This window comes from Tupaia chinensis, unplaced genomic scaffold (assembly GCF_000334495.1).
Source record: "Tupaia chinensis unplaced genomic scaffold, TupChi_1.0 Scaffold148296_1, whole genome shotgun sequence".
Taxonomy (NCBI): domain Eukaryota; kingdom Metazoa; phylum Chordata; class Mammalia; order Scandentia; family Tupaiidae; genus Tupaia; species Tupaia belangeri.
Window position 1 is genome coordinate 442,080 of NW_006208147.1, and position 16,196 is coordinate 458,275.

Here is a 16,196-nt window from a genome sequence, read left to right on the forward strand (position 1 = left end):
TCACCATAAATTAGTTTGAAATTTTAAAATTATGGGCAATATTATGACATTTGGGGGGAATTTGGTCAGAAAAAATTTTGGACACAGGAAGATACAAAGCATAAAAGCAAAAGTTAAGGCTTATTTTCCTAATCCAAAAACAGCACATTTTTTTCAGACTATGTAGTATGGTTTGGATAAAATAGAATGGGTACATTAAAAAGTGATGTTAATGACTTTGTTTTGGGGGTTACCTTCATCAACCCTATTCATCCTCCTGCTCCCCCCATGGATTTGAGAGGAGTACAGTGACTTCTATATGAGGGCTGATTTCTTAGGTTTAGTTTTCTGGCTTTTAAAATAAAGGGTACTGTAACTGTTAGTAATTTATTGTTTCTTTTTTATAAAGGCATTATGGATTTTTTTTATGAAGGGTATTATTACTGTTAACGATTTGCCTTAGGAAAGAATATGCTTTCTGTCATTCGTTCACCACCAACTTATAGGGTTTTCCAACATTTTTGTTACGATAATTTGTTACAATAATTTGTTTTGAATTTGCTTTCCTCTGATCCAGATATAGTAGATTAAATAGACAATGTACTGGGTTGTGGCCAAAGAAGAATGACACGCTTTGACATCTGTTGTTAGTATTTTTGAAGACACGGAATCCGACAGAACTTCTCGAGAGACACACACTGCAAGATGGCTCCCCAGGACTTAGCTGGAGACGCTCGGTGCTGAGTCGAGGGTGGAGCCACCTTCCCTTGCTGGTGCCTGAGGTAATGCCATGCCTCCCACCAGCTAATTGCCATCCTAACTGTGCAGTGCCAGGTTTTGATCTGGCTTCGTGACGTATTGCATCTGTTGAAAGAGCTGGCATGGTATAATATTTTGAAATCTAGGAATTAGGACTTTCTTGCTGAGAGTGGCAAGAAGTAGAACTTGATGAAGCTTCTGCTTCATCTCTGAAGCATTGTCTTCAGGTGAATCTGTCCTCCGCTTCCTCACCCTCATCTCCATTCCTAGTCACAGTGGCAAGCATGTGGGTGGCGATTTATGGGTGCTGGGATTCCTCACTGCAGGGCTATGAAGGGCTCCTTGTGCAGAGGCCAGAGAATTAGAACGGAGGCTCAGTGACCACCTATTTTGACCACAGGGACACAGGCTTGATGAGTGAGTTCACCAGTTTAGCCAATCTCTGCATACTTCTGCCCATCACTTTACCACCTTTTTGATGAGTCCAAGTGCAAACATTTCCTATTACAGCAATCAGACAAATATTAGGGCAGGTTGACAAAGCTATTTGGGCAAAGGAATGTGTTACATGTCTGGATTATTTAAAAGGTTATCCTGAGATTCATACATAGTGCTAAGATTGCAGTGGCATGGTGGTTAAGGTGGTTGGATATCATGTGGCCGATTGAGCAGCCGGAGCCCCAAATCCACAGCTTAAAAATCATGCCAGGTGCATGTGCGTGCAGGCCCAAAATTCTAAGAGGAGTGTGGGGCAGAAGAAATTTCAGTATGGCCAGTCTCCCTGGTAAGTACTTTCTCACTTTCCATCTCTCTCTGTCTGTTCCTCTCTGCAGAGAGCACACATACCATGTAGTAAATTAAATGAATAAATAAATCATGGGGCTTGCAGGTGGTGTGGTGGTTAAGGTGCTGGACTCCCACATGGCCAAACCATGGTTCCAGTCCCAAACCTGCAGGCTTGCTTTCTCACTTTCTATTTCTCTCTTTCTCCCTTTTCTCTCTCTGGTCAAATTGAAAAAATCATAATCATAAATCAAATTTTAAAAAATTAAATGAATGAATAAATAAATAAATAGAAATAGTGAAATGTAGTGCGAAGGGTACATCAGCTAAACCAATCATGTCAAATGAACACCCATGCCAGGAAGAATGCTAATAAATCCACGGATATTTTGATTCTACCCACACTCCACCTCCCCGGTGAGCACTTTAATTAGTTTCATGTATAACTTGAAATGTTTCTGTACATCCAGTAGCTCCTCCTTGTCCATGAATTTGCTGTCCACAGTTTTAATAACTGTTTAATAATAAGTACAGTAAAATAAGGTATTTTGAGACAAAAAGAGACCACATTCACATAACTTTTATGTAATACAGTTACAATTGTTCTATTATTAGTTATTGTTGTTAGTCTCTTCCTGTGCCTGATTTGTAAGTAAAACATTATCATAGGTGTGTACATATAAAACAAAACTAGGACCCAGTACTAGCCATGATTTCAGGCATCCACCAAGGGCCTTGGAACACATCCCCTGCAGATAATAGGAGACTACTGTTTATGGAAAAAGATTTCAATTTTACTCAATTTTACTTTTCCCCTTTTCTACTCAAAAAAACAAAAAACAAAAAACAAAAAAACACACAATGGGCCAGCAGATGGCATAGTGGTTAAGGCGTTGGACTCTCACATGGCCGACCACTGTTCCCAGTGACCTGAAAATCAAGCCAGACACATGTGCATGCATGCCTAAGATTCTGGGAAGGAGCATGGAGGAGAAGGGATCACACCCTGGGGAGTGATTTTCGCTTTCTCTTTCTTCATCTCTCTCTGTCTCTCCAGCGAGAGCATGTGCCCTATAGCAAACATATCACCACCCCAAAAACAGATCACACAAGATAACTGTTCTGCATTTTGCTCTTTTATTTAATATTTCCTGGGACCAGCAGTTAGCATAATGGCTATGTCGCTGGACTCCCACGTAGTCGACCACGGTTCGTGTCCCAGACCCGGTGGCTTAAACTCTCGCCGGGTACGTGTGTGTGTGTGCCCAAGATCCCAAGAGGAGAATGGAGGATAAGAGATTGTGGCATGGCCATCCCCCTGGGGGGGTGATTTCTCACTTTCCGTCGAGCGCACATGCCCTATAGCAAAAAACCTTTCCAAAAAAAGAAAAAAAAATATTTCCTACAGTTTGTTTTACTATTTTGCTGTAGGATGCATGTGCTCATTGGAGAGGAAAAAAAGAGAGAAGAAAAATGAGCATCCCCCTTCAAGGGAGGTGGGCATGCCAAATCCCTTCTCCATTTTCCTCTTGGGATTTAGGCCATGCACATACACATGTCTGGCATGCTTTTCTTCTTTTTTTTTTTTTGGCTATAGGGCATGTGCACTCACCAGAGATAGATACGGAGAGAGACAGAGAGACAGAAAGTGAGAAATGACCCCTCCAGGGGAAATGGCCACATTGCAATCCATTCTTCTCTGATCTCTTCTCAAGATTTTGGGCACACATGCACACAAGCCTTGTGTGAGTTTCAAGTTGCCAAGACTCGAACTGCAGTTGACCACATGGAACTCCAGTTCCATAACCACTACAACACCTGCTGGCCCCCGCAACATGTTTTTCAAGACACTGGGTCCCAAACTTGAACTGCACAGTTGGCCGTGTGGAATCTAGAGCCTTAACCATTATGCCACCTGCTGGTCCAGAGACTTTCTGTATCGCTATGAAAAAAAAAAAATCCTCATTCTCTTTTTTAATAGCTTTATTGAGATATAATTCATATACCATATCATTCCCTCACTTAATGTGTACACGCCAATGACTTTTACTACATTCATATCACCACTATCAATTTTATCACATTTTTATTACCTCCAAAACAAACCCTGTGCCCCTTCCCATCATCCAAAAACTCTCCACCCCATTCACAATTCTTTGTCTAAGACAACCAATCTACTTCCTGCCTCTGTAGGTGGCTTGTTCTGGACATTTCACAGAAATAGAATCCTACAATAAGTAGTCCTCTGTGACTGGCTTCTTTTACATAGCATGCTTTCAAGGTACTTTCAGGTTGTGCCATTTTTTTTAATTATTAATTTTTTTTATTTACTATAGGACACTGGTGCTCACTAGAGAGTGAGAACGCTACCCCCTCACCCCTGCAGGGATGGCCTACCACAATTTCTTCTCCTCCATTCTGCTCTCAGGACTTTGGGCATACCCACACATGCCTGGCATGTTTTTTAAGCTCCCAGGTCCCAGACTCGAACTTGCAGTCGGCCACATGGGATCTAGCCACCTTAACCAGCACACCACTGGCTGGCTCCTGCTTGTTTGTTCTTACAGCTGCATGGTGTTCTGTTGTGCAGAGGTCCTATGGTTTGACTACCCATTTCTCGACTTCTAGCTTGGGTTGTTTCCACTCTCCTGCCAAGCAAGAGGGTAGTGTATAACTTTGAACATGTGTTTTTCCACCTACAGGATTTCAAAAAGTCCCTGGAAAATGGGATTCGTACTCAGTGAATATGAATTCAGTGGGTGAAAAACAGTTTTGAAATTCACGCACGGTTTTTTCGTAGTATGCATTTCCGGTGAACTTTCTGAAGACCTTGCATATATAAAACACAATCCTAGAATTGGAATTCCTGGAGCAGATGGTAAACACACTGTAATTGTGTTAGATATCCCCACATTACTCTATTAAGCTCTCGCCAGCCGCGTATGAGAAGCTTGTTTCCTCAAGTCTTGCCAGCATAGCTTGTCGCCAAACTCTTGGGTTCTTACTAGTCTATGTGTTATTTATTTATTTATTTTTAAAAAGCATCTCTGTGGTTTGCATTTGCATATTTCTTATTATAGTTGATATTCATTTTTATTGTATAGAAAAAATATGATAGGTATAGGACTTGGTATTATCTGTGATTTTAAGCATTGAGAAATATTGAGATTTACTGACAACTCTGGAGTTTTTTCCTTGAACTATACTTTCTTGGTTGTATCAGAGTGGTGGTTAGACTCTTTCGGCTCTGATCATTTGGTTTCCCGTGATTTGACTTACATTTTGCATTTTTACACTGACAGTTACAATTAAGGGACATGTAGTTAAGTATCAATAATTATCTTCATAACAGAAGCATCAAGAAAAATATAATTTCTAAACCATTTTGCTTTTATTTTCCCAGATTAATTAAATAAGAAATGATCTTTCAGGCCAGCAGCTAAGGTCACTACACAGCCTGAGTCCCAGACCTGGCAGCGTGGACGTCACACCAGGTGTGTGTGTGTGAGTGTGTGAGTGTGCCCAAAATCCTGAAAGGAGAATGGAGGAGAGCAGTTGGGATTGTGGCATGGTCATCTCCCCTAGGTGGTGCTTTCTACCTCCCTCCCCCTCCAGTGAGCACATGCTCCCTATAGTAGAAACTAAAGAAAAAACATAGAGAGAAAAAAAGATTGGGTTGTTATAAAAATCACGGTGCATTTTTGCCTAGGGAAAAAAAAAAAATCAGAAAAAATACTCATGACTTTTCCAACAACCCCGTATCTTTCACTAGTGATGGTTATTTTGGTTGGCAATGTAACTGTCCTTATCATTAAACTGCAATTCATATTAAATAAAAATAAAACATGTATTTATAACCAGTTGAATTACTTCATTGTATTTTAGATGCCTGTCACCAGTCCCTTCTGGAATTTTTCAGAAAATAAATAAATAAACTCTAGCATTTCATGAAAAAAAAAAAGTTCTTCCTCTGAACATTTTCCTTCCATTTAGACATTTTTGACAAGAGAGTTTGTCCTTTAAACACTAAGGTTCCTCTTCCTTTCTTTCTTTCTTTCTTTCTTTTTCTTTCTTTCTTTCTTTCTTTTTTAAGAGAGGTTTTTGCTATAGGGTGCATGTGCTCGCCAGACAGACAGAGAGAGACAGAGAGACAGAAAGCGAGAAATCACCCCCAGGGGGAATAGCCATGCCGCAATCCTTTCTCCTCCATTCTCCTCTCGGGATCTTGGGCGTGCACGCACACATGCCTCGTGTGAATTTAAGCCACCAGGTCTGGGACTCGAACTGCAGTCAACTACATGGGAGTCCAGCAACACAGCCATTAGGCCAACTGCTGGTCCTGACTAAGGTTCCTTTTTTTTAATTTATTTCTTTCTTCCAAGAGAAAAAGAGAAAGTCAGGGAAAGCCCCCACCAGAGGCCCCACACTGTGGTCTGTGCCCAGTTTCAGCCAGTGTGCACAGGTGTGTGAGTGTGCCCCTGGCATGTGCAAGGAGGTCCTGGGATACAAAATCAGGATTTCCCTGGGGTCTAGTTGTATTACTGTTGTGCCTCTGCCTTGCCTGAAACCAAGATATTTTCATTAAGGGGTAAACAATTCTATATCGAAAGAGACTTTTAAAAGCTTGTGGAGGGACCAGCAGGTGGTGTGGTGGTTAAGGTGCTGGATCCCACAGAGTTGACTCCATGTTTGAATCCTGGACTGGGCAGGTTGAAAAACATGCCATCCTGGGACCAGCAGTTAGCGTGATGGCTATGTCGCTGGAATCCCACGTAGTTGACCATGGTTCGAGTCCCGGACCTGGTGGCTTAAAACTCACACGGGGTGCGTGTGCGTGTGTGCCCAAGATCCCGAGAGGAGAATGGAGGAGAAGGGATTGTGGTGTGGCCATCCCCCCGGGGGGTGATTTCTCACTTTCTATCTCTCTGTCTGTCTGGCAAGCACACGCGCCCTATAGCAAACACCTCTCAAAAAAAAAAGAAAAGAAAAACATGCCATCCCAAAATCCCAAGATGAAAATGGAAGAAAAGGGATCGTGGCATGGCCCTCCTCCCTGGGGGTTGATTTCTCACTTTGTCCCTCTGTCTGTCATTCTATGTCTTTCACCTGTGAGCAAAAACAACAACAATAACTACATTTTAAGAAGCTTGTAGGAAAAATATTAATTAAACTATAAGTTTATTTTGGTGCAAAAAATTTTGAAATCCATGCATCGTTTTTTTAAGAATATTTTTCATTTAACTTTATTTATTTATTCATCTATTTCAGTTTGACCAGAGAGGCACAAAGCAAAGGGGAGAGAGAGAGACATATAGACAGACAGACAGAGAAAGAGAAAGTGAGAAAGCAAGCCGACAGTCCGAGACTCGAACTATGGTTGGCCAAGTGGGAGTCCAGCGCCTTAACCACCACACCTCCTGCAGGCCTCCATTTTTTTTTTTTTTTCGTAATATATATTGTCCATAAAAGTTTTGAAGATCCTCCCTTGTATATTCTGTCTTATTTCAGCTTACTGTACCAAAAATTTGAGCGTTCTGCACAAAATATGCATGCATTTTTCCTTAGCAGCAAGTCACGAGAGGTAGTACTTTTCTCTCAAAGAACGCTGTTAAGCCATGAGGTCTAATCTGCATATCTGCCTAAGAGACTTGGGTAGGACAGCAGGTATTCTGCTTGCGTGGGTTACCCTGTATCCCCTGAAAGAAACAGTGATGAAAACCAGGCTGATGGCCAGTTCCTCAAGACTCTGAAAACACTCATAAAGCAAAACCACAAACAAGCCTGTCCTAACTTGTAAAAAAGGGTCTATCCAGAGGTTCCCAGAGAACCAAGCACAAGACAGGAGTGCTTTAGTAACAGGTGGCAGAGATGAACAGAAACCATTGTTAGTGCAGTGGGGGCGGCAGAAGAGCTCTCGGGGATGCAAAACCCTGAGATAGTGCCCCGGCATGTGCAGAAGAAAGTATAAGCTAGAGGTCAGATTCTCTTGCGTAAGCTGAATTCTCTGAAAGGCCACACCTTTTGTTGTCAGGCAATGACGAGAACGGCAACAATAAAAATACAGTCGATTCTAATTACTCATTATAGGTATGTCCCACTAAGTCACTGTAAACACTGAATTAGCACATATTGAACCACCGCACCCAAGAGTCATTCGTGGTTAGTCTTTAGCCTCTAGTCAGATTTCACCAACCAGTCAATACATCGCCTTGTTCTATGTGTGAAGGAGCTCACAGCCAATAGCATCGTTAGTTCACACCTGATCCAAGCGGCGCTGACTCATGTTTTCTGCATAGGACATCACATCCCTCTCATACTCAGGAACACTGAGCACTTCAACACCACACTTGGGGGCCATTTAAACAGTGAGATCACCAACAAAGACGTAATAAAGAAAAAAAAAAAAGCAGCATTCAATAGACAATCCAGGAGACACCTGTTTCCTGTAGGAGAGCTGAGTCTTGGCTGAAAACGTATGTGGCAGGGGAGGGGCAGGCTCAAATTTTCTGTGCATGCCCACCACCAACCAAGAAAGCATAAGGAGTGTTCATTTGGGAGGAGGATTACCATAAATGTCAGTGAGTAGGCGAATTTGCAAGTACAGAGTTCGCAAATAATCAAGAGTAACTATAATTGTAATCATCGAGGAAAACACAATTCCTTGGTACTTTTGAGGAATGTGTTGCAAGGCAGATGAGCAGTTAAAGCAACCTATAAAGAAGAGCAGCCATGAAAGTCCCTGTAAGGCCACTGTGGGGCCAGCTGATACTAATTTTCCATGGGCCTCTGGACTTGTCATGGAATTTCATTGGTTTCCTCATCTGCAAAACTGAAATAATAATTCCTGACCTGGGGCCGGCAGGTGGTGTGGTGGTTAAGGGCCCTGGACTCCCATACGGTCAACCACATTTCGAGTCTCAGACCTGGCAGCTTGCTGTCTCATTTTTCCTCTCTCTCTTTCGCTCGCTCTGTCCCTGGTCAAAATTTTAAAAAATAATTAGATAAAGTTAAAAAAAAAATAAAGTTAAATAAAATAATTATTCTGGAAAAAAAAATTCTTGACCTGCCTACTTCAAAGGAATCTTTTCGAACTAAAATATAAGAAACCTGAGGGACTGAACAGAGAACAAATTATTAAAACAAAAACAAAAACAGAAGAATAGTGGTTATCTCTTATGGGAGGTCATTTGTATTTCTTTATAGCTCAAATATTTTCACAATGCTTTCTATCTGACATGTACTATATTTATAATTTAAAAAATGTTTAAAAGGCAAAAGCAACCGTGAGAATAACATACATTCATATGAATCTGCTTGGGGAAAAAAATTAAAATGTTAAAGATGAGAAGGAGTGATTTTCCTAAAAATAAATCAATATAAGCAGGAGGTTAGTAAATTGAAGAGAATTCCAACTGCTCTGTCATGAAGGGAAAACCAAAACCCCCTTCCTTTGTATATAGTTAATCTTGTTGTCAGACCCATTTGGCCCAAGACTCCTTTAATAACACTAAAAAAAAAAAAAAAAAAGCCCTGCTCGCTGCAGACTCTCCTGCCCCATGGAGCTGCCAGACCGCCCTTGACTTCATTGGGACTGAAAGATAAACAAAGGGTGTAGAGAGCTAAGTTCTTTCCCCTGATAGCAGCGAAATATAACACAACGCAAGGGTGGGGGACTCAGGGAATCTCCGTTTTCTTACAAGGAGAAGCTTGCACGGCAGTTCCCCTCGATTCTGGATCGCAATTTTAAAATGTGACGCTCATTGCTCTTTCAGTTCCAGGAACTAAATGGACCCACTGTTTTAGATTCACACATTCGTCTGGGCACCTCTGAACAAAGAGCAGGTTTGTCTGATGGGAAAGGGCAGCGTCTTCCACAAACACTCGGGTTCTGGCCCTCAAATTCCTCCCTGTCATTGCAATTGGACATGCGATTCTTTTTCATTTTCTAATCTAAACTGTCCTGTGGTGTGGCTGAGGGCAATTCGACAGCTGTGATGTTTTATGAGCAAGATAGTTGGCTCTCCATGCTCGGTAATATGATCCTAAAATAGATTAAAGGGTGCAGCCTGAGCCCTTCAGCTCCGTTCCCTGGCTTACATAAAATCACAAACCTGGTTAATTATTTTATCGATTCCTAGACAATTTGGCTCCTCATAAAAGTCAGCAAAAAACGTCACTGCATGAAGATTTAAGATCACTTGTAGATATGCCGGAAGAGTAAATAAGATAAACCTTGTAGAATTAGTAAGGAATGATCTACATGGTTATTAGTATTTGATAAGAAGAAATGTAAAGGAATTAATGTGTAAAAAGTGAACATTGTTTTAATATAGACCTTCACAGAAGAATCTGTAGTTTTGTAATAGTTCTTCAAAAGCTCACTTCAAAGGAACCCAGACAACTTGTGGGGGTGGAGAAAGGGTGGGGGGGAGAAGGGAGTGGGCAGCAGAGAAACAGCAGGAGATGTGAATAGCAGGTCTGGGGTATGAAATGAGAAGTCCCAGAGCCTGGCACCCAGAGACCATTAACACAGAGATCCCAGTGAAAGGAGCTGACAGCTGGCAAGTGAAAGTGAATCACACATACCTGTTAATAATATTGGCATCAGAAAAATTTAATTTTAAAAGACTAACTGAGGGATCAGCAGTTGGCGTAATGGCTATGTCGCTGGACTCCCATGTAGTCAACCGCAGTTTGACTCCTGGACCCAACCATAGTTTGAATCCTGGACCCGGTAGCTTAAACTCACGTCAGGTGCGTGTGCGTGCATGCCCAAGATCCCCAGAGGAGAACTGAGGAGAAGGGATTGTGGCGTAGCCATTCCCCCTGGAGGGTGATGTCTCGCTTTCTGTCTCTCTGTCTCTCTCTGTCTGGTGAACACACGTGCACTGTAGCAAAAACCTCTCAAAAAAATTAAATAAATAAAAGACTTTAACTGAAAGTGGTCAGGAACATAATACAACATGTTATTTTCATGATAATGATAGTATTTAAAAATCTAATACTGTATGCCACCTAGTCATTTAAATTTTTGATTAATTAGGATGCTAGGGGGAGGGGTTAAAAATGAAAGAAATCCAATCAAACTAGGTGAACCACTAAAAGTGAGCAGGCAATATGACCATTCTCTGTGCTTTCCATTCAGTATTGCTGCGAACCTAAAACTGTGCTAAAAAATAAACACTATTTTAAAAAAGAAGGTGATGGGCAGATCTTTCAGGTAATTGACAGCTTAGCTAGAATATTTTTGTGCCCCAGATGAATTATTTAGAGCAGCCTATATAAGATTTGCTCCTTGAACTACCCAAAAGCGGGAGATTTTTTGGCTGAGCCTTTCATAATTTTGTACTGTGGGTTGTGAGGCTATTGGTTTACATAATTCTCTGTTTTAAAAAAAAATCCATTTATTGTATTGCTATTAGAGACTCACTAAAAATGGCGTACATGAGCGAGGCAGTTAAAACTGATCCAGAGGAAGGAAATATAATGAGAACATTCGTAAAAATATCCTTGGAAGGAACCAAGTCTGAATCATGGCAAAATCGATACTGATAGCACGGGCAAAACTCCGTTCATTTTCACCTCTGTCAATTTGCAGACATTGTCCTAGTTGAGCATATTTAGTAAAATTAAGGTACATTTTAAGCATCTGAGAAGAATCATAAAGGTTTTTGGAATATCAGACTGTTAGCATTCTATGAGCAAGGGGGAGGGGGAGGGGGAGGGAAGAAAAATAAGTGAAAACAAAATAATCCCGGGCCATGGAGAAAAGATTTGTTATTCTGGAACATTCAGATAAGTATACAAAGAAAGTGTCTTTGCTCACATGGATAAAATACACCTTTCTTTCTTTTTTAAGTTTTGCTATAGGGCACATGTGCTTTCTAGAGAGAAACAAAAGGAGACAGAAAGAGGGAAAATGAGAATTCGCTCTCCAGGGGGGATAGTCAGGTCATAATCCGTTTTCCATTTGGGTATGCATGTACCTGGCTTCAGTCCAGGACTCAAGCTGAGGTGGTTGGCCCTGTGTGAGTCCAGCACCTTAACAACTTTGCCACCTGCTGGCCCCAAGCCTTTCTTTTAAACCTTTATGTATAAACACATATAAAAGAAGACATAAAAAGAGATAGAGTCTTGAGTTGGCCAAGTTCAGAGGGAGCTATGAAGTCAACTCACCAGCCTTTTCATCTTACACTTGGAGACACAAAGCCCCGAGAGTGCGGGTGACTTGTGCAGCTGAGGCTTTCCACCATGCCTCACTTACCTTGAAATAAAACATCAAAAGGAGCCAGCAGTTCATAGAACCTGTTCTGTAACTCATAAGAAGAGAAGGAATGAAAGAAGAAGGGAAAGGAGATTCTTGCTTAAGGAAGAAGGCACTTCTCCTGCGACTCATCCCAAAGCTCCCCCTTAAGTAAAATTTTCTTAAACTTTAATTCTTAAATGTTTCCCTTATTCCAATTTATCTGTCATTAGTTACAGAGGTTCTATACCCAATTAAAAATGGAATGACCTTGAATGGATAAACTGTTAGCACTCAGACAATAAAATATTATTTAGTGTTATAATAAAATAAGAGCTATCAAGCCATGAAGAGTCACAGAAAAACATTAAATGCATATGACTAAGTGAAAGCAGACAATCTAAAAAGACTACATACTCTGCTTTCAAGTACATGACATTTGGAGAAAGGCAAAACTCTGGGAACAGAGGCCAGCAGGTGGTGTGAAGGTTAAGGCTCTGGATTCCATGTGGCCGACTGTGTCATTTGAGTTCCAGACCACGTGGCTTGGAAATCATGCAGGTGGATGTGCAGGATCCCCAGGAGAATGGAGGAGAAGGTATTGTGGCATGGCCATCTTCCTTGGGGAGGAGAGTTATTTCTCACTTTCCTTCTCTCTCTCTCTCTCTCTCTGTCTCTCTTTGGCCAGCTCATACACCCTATAGCAATCCTTCCCCTTCCCAAAAAAGAATCCCCTCAAAAAGAAAAAAAACTTATGGAGACAGTAAAAAAAAGAACAGAATTTTCCAGGGGTCTGAGAAATAGAGAGATAAGTAGGCAGAACACAGAGGATTTTTAGGCAGAGAAAATACCCTGTACGTACTAAAATGGATCCATGTTATTTGTCTGAACTCATAGACTACACTACAGCAAGAGGGCGCCCCAATGTGAACTGTGGACATGGGGTGAGGACAATGTGTCAGTCCAGGTTCTGCAATTCTAACAGATGAACTGCTCTGGTGGGGAATGTCGGTAATGGGGAAGGCTGTGTGGGCGAAGGAGAATATGGTCAATCTCTGCATCTTTCTCTTACTTTTTCTGTGAACCTAAATTGTTCTAAAAAAACCCAAAAACAAACAAACAAAAAAACCAGTCTTTATGAAAGAAGAAGCAGTCCCAGAGCTTAGTGGTTAAGGGAGCCAGATCCCATATGCCAGTCATGGTGTGGATACTGGCCTTGGTGACTTGAAAAACACGCTTGACAGGTGTGTGCTCCAAATCCCAACAGGACGCAGAAACAGAGAAGGGATTGTGGTGTGACCACTCTCCATTAAGGGATGCTTTCTCTTCTTTCCCTTTTTCTGTCTCTCACCGGCTAGCACATGTGCCCTCAGGCAATTGGAAAAAAAAAAGACTAGCAAAAAAAAAAAAAGAAAACTTAAAAAAAAAAAAAAAAAAACCTAACATGAACTTGAGGATAAAATGTGAAGGAATTTTAGAAAGAGCATCCAATATATCATATCAAAGAAGACAAAAATCCATTTAAAAAATTTTAATCCTAATAAACATATTGTCTTATCAAAAAAGTTTACTAGAATATATAAATGCTAATTTAATAAAATATGCTTTTGGGGCCAGCAAGTGACATGGTGGTTAGGGGTGCTGGACTCCCACATGGCCAACCACAGTTCAAGACCCAGACCTGGCAGCTTGCTTTCTCACTTTTCTTCTCTCTCTCTCTAACGCTATCCCTCTCTAGTCAAATTAAAATAAATAAATAAATAAAGTTAAATAAAATAATTCTATTTTTTTGGAGAGGTTTTTTGCTATAGGGTGCATATGCTTTCCAGAAAGACAGAGAGAGACAGAGAGACAGAAAGTGAGAAATCACCCCCCCAGGGAGGATGGCCATGCTGCAATCTCTTCTCCTCCATTCTCCTCTCGGGATCTTGGGCAGGCACGCACATGCACCCGGTGTGAATTTAAGCCATCAGATCCGGGACTCGAACCACAGTCAGCTACATGGGAGTCCAGCAACATAGCCATTATGCTAACTGCTGGTCCCATAAACTAATTCTTAAAAAAAAAAGATATGCTTATGCTCCATGATCTGAATATCTCAAATATTAATTAGCAGGTAGAGAGTTGCCTATGAGCATAAAAGAACAATTTAGGAATCTTGAATTTTATCTATGATCCGTTGTGAGACCTTGGGCACACCAGTACACCTACATGACAGCTTCTCAGTCCACAAAGAGGATAATGAAATTATCCGCTGAGGTGACCTCCAAGAAGTGTTCCCACGATTGATGAGTTGGTGAGGCTAATGTGATGTACACACCTAAGATAGAAGATAATGTATAAAAAGGTAATGCCTCTGTTGTTACAATGGCTATTACCGGGCCAGCTGGTAGCATGGTGGGTAAGGTGGCTGGATCCCAAAACGGTTAGCTGCAAGGTTTGAATCCCAGAGTTGGAGGCTTGAAAAACATACCGAGCACATGTACATCCCTAAAATCCTGAGAGTGAAGAAAGGATTACAGCTTGGCCATTGCCCTTAGGATGTGTTTTCTCATTACCATCCTCTTCCTTCTCTGTCTCTCTCCAGCAAGTGTGTGTGCCCTGTAGCAAATTTACTTATTTATTTAGATTTTTGTTATAGGGTGCATGCGCTCACCAGAGACAGAGAGACAGAGAGCAAGCCTCTCCTCCCCTCAGGGAGAGAAGGCCATGCCGCAATTCCTTCTCCTTCGTTCTCCTCTTGGGATCTTGGGCACGCATGCAGACACACCCACACGCACACGCACACGCACACACACACACACACACGGTGTGAGTTTTAAGTCACTGGATCTGGCACTCAAACCATGGTCGACTATGCAGGAATCAGCAATGTAACCATTACGCTGTCTGCTGATCCCCACGCTCTGGGAAATTTCAGTAAATAATAAACATGCAACAATTGTTGTTAGTGCTTGTACACAAGGAACAAATATGTGGCTGGTAGTATGTTGGTCATAGCCAAAGACTGAGCCGCCCAAGAAAAAGAATGGACATACTTAAGGATTGAAATTTCACTTGTACTTTCTTTTCAAGGTTAATTTGGCAAGATTTACACAGAAATAGATAACTTGAGTTGTGGGTATAACAAAATAGACACCGAACCTAACTTCTGGTAGAAGGTGTAGAATGTGTGGGATGTTCCAGAAGTCAACACTGTAACCCTCAGAGTGTCTATTGGATTTCAGTTTCCATGACCGTAAAATTCAGTTTTAGAATTAGGTGATCTTTGAGTTTCTTACTGGTGCTGAGAGTTTACAATCTCTTTTTTTTTAATTGCCAGAAGCCGTATGGCCTCTTTAGAGAAAGCAAACAAAAGAAAGCACTCCCCAACATGGCATGGTCATGCCCTAGCAGGGATGGCCACACCACAACCCATTCTGTTCCATTCTCTTCTTGGGATTTTGGGCATACATGCACACATGTCCAGTGTGTTTTTTCAACCTGCCAACTCCTGGACGTGAATCCTGCAATCGGCCGTGTGGGATCTGGCCACCTTACCTTTATGGTCTGCAGTCTGGGATCCAGCCACCTTAACCCCCATGCCACCTGCTGGCCCCAGAGTCTCAGACTTTTCATTCATCTATTAATTCATTCATATACCCATTTGTTTATCTAACAAGTACTTCTCGGTATGTCCTGACATGTGGTGAGAGAAGGAGCTCCAGTCTCTGCTATTAAGAAGGGCACTAACCCCGTCACGGATGCACCACACTTATGACTACACTTAAACCCAATTATTTCCCAAAGATCCCACCTCCAAAGACTGTTGCATCAGGAATTAAACATATAAATGTTGGGGGTGGGTATGTAAACATTTTAGCCTATACGATTTATAAAAAGTCATCTGTAACTCAAAGTCTAATAGGCATAAAGAGTGACACTAGCATGGCTGTCCACCAGAAGTAAAGGGACACGGAGAGATCACAGGAGAATGCATAAAAACTGTTTGCATATGAGTTCTGGTACCTGGGACTCTCTGACAAAGGTCAGGGAATAGGAACACACAGATAAGTAAGTGCCGTTCTAATAAAGTTTCTTACTGCCACGCTTTTCAAACTGGGATCCATACGCACCTGGGATTAGGAAATGCATTTACTACACAATTAAAAGGCATTTCAGGTTGATCTCAGTGACCCAGCAGTAACATGCTGCTCAAGTGTCACTGCTGAATCCATGTGGAAGGTCACGGGATTGAATCCTTGAGCAATCTGTATCCACTGGGCACACACACCCATGATCCTGGCAGGCTCAGGGAGGGGATCATGGTGTGAGACTCTGTTGAGGGTCCTTGTCTTTCTGTCTCTCTCTTTCTCAACAAATAACAAATAAAACTTTTTAAAAAAACTACGTAACCTAGTGGTTAAGAGAGTCAGATCCCATGTGACTGCAA